We start from the raw sequence: 6,277 nt of genomic DNA on the forward strand, positions 1-6,277 counted from the left end.
GGAAAAGCATTTTCTCTCTGAAAAATTGCTGCTGACATGCGTCCAGCTACTCTGGGTTTTGATACAGGCTTCCACATGATGCAGTGTATGTCCATTAAACAGCCTGTGCTGTGCTATCACAGACTGTAAATTGCTGATTAATCACACAGCCAGCCTGGATGTCCATCTCAGCCCAAGCTCGGCTTCTCCATGTGACTGATGGCAATGGATGTGTGCATGCTGACAGCACCAAGTGTCACATCCTTGGGAATTCAGAGCAGGAGCCACCACAATGAATGCGGAGCAACTTGCTCCAACCTAGATAAACTGTCTGAGAGCTTGTATGTGTGTGTGCACATTTGAGCAAACACGATAAGAGAAAATAAGGATTTAAATGAGCAATGTCCTGCCCTGTATAACAATAAACCAAACAAATCAAAATCCCTTCTTCTTCCCACACATTAATCTCTTTTCCCCTCTTGTTCATTCTCACAAATCTGTCCTTGGTATTGCAGTGGCTTGTTTACCGCATAGCAAAGTTTGCCCCTGTGTAGCATTTCAAGCAAAGCAATTTAATGGCCCATTGGCTAAATGCTGACTAACCTACTTGAATGCAGTGGGAGGGAAGGACTGAGCATAAGCTCAGCAAGGATTTTGGCATAACATCCCATGACACTCACATCCTTGCAGTTTAGTGGGAGCTATTTACCCACATGGGGCTTTTCCATGCTCTGCATGAAAACTGTTTTAACATTTTGTTGCATTGAAACAGCATTACTGAGGCCCTGTTGGAACCCAGGAAATTCCTCTGGCTGCTTAGGAGGACTCAAGCCCCTGCCCAGGGGGCTCAGAGACCTTAGCACAGAGCACAAGACCCCTGTGCCTTTGATTTAGCCCTTGGAAAAAACAATTACCAACCTTACATGAAGAATTACAAGCCACAAAAGTTTAAGTAGAATGATAGTGAATTTATCATGGGGTGAAAAACAGATTTTTGGGGTTTTTAGAATGGGGGTTCAGGGAGCAAGATGGAAGAATTTGGGTGTGTCCAGCCTTTCTCCTTCTTGGTCTCCATCTTCTGCTGTGATGCTGGCACTTACAGATTGGTTTAGAGTAGAAGCTCACTGTCCAGCATAGGTGATAGGTATTGGAAAGTTATGGTAAATAATGTACACGTAGTTTTAAAAGATTACACTGCCCTGAGGGTGGCCAGTGTGCCTCTGACTGTCTGGCTGAGCAGACCTCAGCAGGCCAAGAGAAAGAATTTTATAGATAAGATAGAATAAACAACCTTGAGACCAGGAATAGAAGAGTTCTGACTCCTTCTTTGACAGCCAGGCTGGGAGAAGAGACTTTCTGATGTATCCGGGGGTCACTCTGAGCAGTAAAGTCCTGAGAAGACCCTTACTCAGTGTTCACTTGTCAGGCTTTGTGCTTGGCCCTGCACAAAGTGTCTCTTTGAGATGCCATTCATCAACACATTCTTCTCTACTGACCTCTATTTGTGTATGACTGGGAATTGTATGGGACATTACACATTCATTCCCTGATTTGCTGTAGATAGGAATCACAGACAAGCACACAGGAACACTTACTGTGTAGGTATGGTCTTGCATAGCTCAGTTTGGGCTGGAAATATCCAAAAGTACACAGGCCTGTAGCCAGCTGCTTTTCAATGGCAGTGTGATTAGGTTATTTAACTATCGTCCCCTGGCAGCACAGGAACCTCAGCTCAGAGCTAACAGCAGGCAGCACCAGGCAGTGATGCTGTCACAGGGCTCCTGGTAGGCACCTGTGGATCTCTGTGCTGTTCTGTCTCTGCTTTGAAAGGTCAGAGCCAATGTGCAAAGACAGAGTCCTGCTGTCCCTGCCTTTGGATGGCACAGCTCATCTCTGGAGTCTGCCTGGAGCACACTGGGTAAGCAAGCTAAGGGCTGAGCAAGTGGCACATAGCAGGCGTACAGGGAAGGAAAACCTGCAGGAAGCCAGCCTGGCCTTTCCTAACACCCTCCTGCTGGAGCCAGGGTGGGTGAGCCCATACAGCTTAGATTCATGGACTGCTCTTGGTGTTCAGACCTGTACTTTTCTCATGTCTCATCTGCTTTAGTCTCCATCTGCATTTTAAATCACTAGGGCCTACAGGTGACAGGATGAGGTTTCTTCACTCCCAAGGGGGTGCCTTTGGGATTTGTCTAGTTTTTCTATGCAACTTTCATTCTGAGGAGGATATAATTTTTACTTCCTTTAGCCAGGATAAATACAGGCCACTTTATAAGACAATCTAAAATGTTAAGAGGTTTTATTGTGCCTGCTATACCTTTTTAATGGTAACAAAACATGGATACTTTATGCTAAAGTTCTGGTTTGTTCTGTTCAGTTTTGTCTCCTTCACCACTTTTGAAAGTCAGCTGAAAGCTCTCTGAATTAAAACTCATTGAAATCAATACCAGTTTGGGGGAATTGATCAAGGTCCATGGAATAAACAAACACATCTCTCTTTGTGGAATATTTTCCAAGGAGCTGTGCTGTGGTTTAATCACAGGGAGGCACAAAGCATAAATACACGCATGGAACACAAACATTATCTGTAACAGAGCAGCTGACACCCTGACAATCAGATGCTCAGCTGTAACAACAAAGTTAAAAACTCCACTCAGATTTAGCAACTCACCTGCCAGTTCAGTGATTTCACCTGCAGAGTTTACCAGTACTCCGAATTTACATGAATAAAGGGCCAACCTGATAAATGAGAACTTTATTACAAATGATACAAGTACATTTGGTATTCCAGAGAAATTATCTTATTTGGGCTCCATCATTTGCAACACACACCCCCTCAGGAAAGTCAAACCTATTACAAAATGGGAGCAGTAAATAACAAAATGAATATTTTTCACTGAGGGGCAAGGTACCCTTCCCAGAATTAAAATCCATCATTTAGACTTCAGTAGTAGCCACTCTATGTAGTGGTAGTCTGCCAAAACACACTACATCAAACCTGTGTGAAAGAGGTTATACAATAGATAAATTTTAGGACTTTACCCTTTTTTTTTTTACTTACTTTGTCCATATCTTTTTTGTGGTTCTAAGCTTTTCTTGGCTTAAAATTTCGTGTAAAAATATAGTTTCTCTGACTGTCCATAATCTCACAATTACTCATTCCACTAAAGCTTTTAGGAAAAAAAATGGCAAAGAAAAATACAACAGTTATGACAAGTCCCATGTATTTTACATAAATTTTAGTCATCTAAGACTCCAAATTCGACAATGAGTGAATTTTAGGCAACCTGATGTGTGCTGTGAGTTTATAAATTTTACTTTAAAGACTTCTGTTATGTTGGGAAGATAGAGGTGGTTAAGGACTACTTATATATGTAATTAAGGTTAATAATGATCCAAAAAGGCAATCTGATTAGGTCCATTTTGAGTGTTTACTCCTAATATGACCTTAAACAATTTTAGTGGGGCATTTTTTGTATACAGCACACATTTTCTGAATAACAAACAAACATTTGTATTTATAAGACACTTTTCTATGATATGTCAAAGGACTCTAAAGCATTTCAGAACACATCTTGAGAAAGGCCATGCCTCAAAAATAAAACCACACTGAATACTGATGTAAATTCTCCCCTATTAGCAATGTCACTATAGCAAAACAGCTGTAAAGACTTGGGTAAAATTGGGAACTCTAACAAACACATTATATGTGAATGCAACAATCCACAGGACCAAAAATCCTTTTCGAAAAGAATTGCAAAAGCTTGCTTTACAGGAATCAAGTTATCTTTCTCTCCCCTTCCAAAAGGAGAGTCATATCATTGTGCAATATTCAGTCAGTAAAATATTAAGGCCCTTACACCCTTGTACCAGTGAGATTCAGCTGGCCAGTAATCTGGGTCTTGTGGTGCTGTTTTTGTGCTATGTTGCAGCATGAAGGGAGCTGCCATCCTGAACCTCCTCAGCTCCCTGTCACTGATACTGAAATCAAAGCCAAGCTGGCACACAGGGTTTCCTCATGTTCTGGTAAAAGGTAAATTAGAAAGCAAAGTCCTTAAACTGGGGCAAAGGGAGGGAAGGTAAAGCTGTATCACTGACCTATTCTTGTTTTCCTTCTTCCCCCTCTCAGGGTAAAGCACAAGCACTGTAAAGATTTAAATAAGCCACTTAATCATTAGGGATTCATCACTTGTCACACCATTAGCTGGTATGAAATAGTTAACAGTGCAGAAATCTAGAAAAAAAAATCCAGCCCAGATTCATCTGTTCTCAGCGCAAACTTTTTATGAAGGCTCATTAGAGGAAAATTAGAGGGAAAATTCAGTACTTTCTGTAGAGATAACTCAATACATGGCAATCCATCAGGACCAGAAAAGCTGCTTTTTGTAGATTCAGGACTAGTTTTTCTGACAGAATTATACTTCAAATGCCTCTACAAAATTTTCCACTGATTAGGCTAAGCTTTCTCCTAAGGCATCTTACTCATTTTGCAATATAAGTCAATTTCCATATCAGCAATAATGTAAGCAAACAGTAGCCTGTTAGTAACAGTTAACCCTTGATGAAACCACTCTACTGGTACCAACACAGAAATACTTCTCCATACCTCAGACATGGTTTTGAAGTTCGGTCTTTCAATCCCTTAGCACTAGGAAAAGGAAAAAATCAAAATATTTCTATTGTTGCTAATTGTACACCATTGTCTAATGAATCAGCAGAAGCGAAAAAGAGGCAACTCAAAGCAGCCAATAACCGTGATCTGCATTTTGATAACCCACTTATCAAATGGGTTATATGCAGTCAATATAGTCAAAGCAGAAAACTGGGCACTACTGCATGAAACTGTACACATTGCATTAGAGCTCCTGCCCCTGGCTGTGAGAAGACTCATGGAAGGTGATGCTAAAAACATCAACTAGAAGAAAAAGACTTGCCTTAGATAGGATCAGCTGGCCCTTGAAAGCACCAGTCCTCTCATCTGTACTCCCTCTTTAGTAGCTCCCATGGCACCAATTTATCTTTCCTCCATTAGGTTTTGTTGCTCCAGATGAAATACTGCTGTAGCCACAATTAACCCTTACTAAAAAAACAAATCAAAACACTTTTGCATTTAGTGACACTGATCTTTAAGCATCTGGTGCCACATGCTTACATATGGGATCTGTGCTCGCATGCATCAGCAGAGTTAACATCCTTCAGAATATGCGTCCAAGAAAAGTTCTTCCCACAGCATTTCAGGTGCCTAATATTCCCTAGTGTAATGTGATGTTTAACACAGAGCATCCTCCCCTGCACCAAGTATGCAAAAAAATCTTCTCCACTAGAGAGATTTACTTGAGAGGAATTCTTAGTTTTTAAAACCTTTACTAAGGTTTGATCAGAAAAACTTGAATGGGCTGAAAATATCATTATTTCAGTTTAGTCTATAACAAAAAGCAGAGCCGAGCCTAAGTATTTAACCAGGTTTTAACATCTTATTCTGAACCGTGGATTACAATTTCTAAGTTATAGGGTTCCATTAGGCTGGAAATAAATCCCCAATGTCTACAGAGCAGCTATTTGCTTCTTGCAGCAACAGTGATGAGGGGAATTTCTCCACCTTACTCACTTTTGTCAAGTGCTGTGGTGTACTTATAGAGTAAGTACTGCTTAGTATCACTATAACATCATCACATGTGTGATCTCATGGTTATTAGATAGTTTTTCTGCATTTCACCTGTGCCTCCCCCTTTCAGGGGTTAGCAGGGGTCTTTGATGAAGGCTTCCAAGGTCTTCTTCACATCTGAACTTTTCAACCTTGTCTTCAGAGCACGTGCAGTTACAGTGTTCCTTGGTCAGGCTGGTCTTAACCAGCCTAAATTCTTTGTTTTGTGGCTAATTGCCTTTACATTTGCCAATTTCTCATTAGTAGTATACTTATCTATCTCTAAAACTGCCCACTTGGTGAGTTTTTCCTTCTTTTTTGTCTATTCAGCATTAAGCAACTAGTTAACCACATACTAGCCATTACACTGTATAGAAAATTATTTATATCAGGTTACATAGGTATAAAAGTTATGATTCTGGTTATATTGGTACCAGGTTATACAGATACATTAGGTTATATTGATATCTTCTAACTCAAGCTATATAAGCACCTTGTAACCTAAGTTATATAGGCATCAGTTACAAACACTGTCCTATGCTCTAACATATCTGTGAAGTGTTCGGGTTCTTTCAGGTGTTTACAACACTTGGGCCAAAGAAAAGAAAGAGGCATTACTCATTAAGGGGCTAAATTACGTTCATCTCACTGTAC

This window comes from Ammospiza nelsoni, chromosome 2, assembly GCF_027579445.1.
Source record: "Ammospiza nelsoni isolate bAmmNel1 chromosome 2, bAmmNel1.pri, whole genome shotgun sequence".
In the NCBI taxonomy this organism is placed as follows: Eukaryota; Metazoa; Chordata; class Aves; order Passeriformes; family Passerellidae; genus Ammospiza; species Ammospiza nelsoni.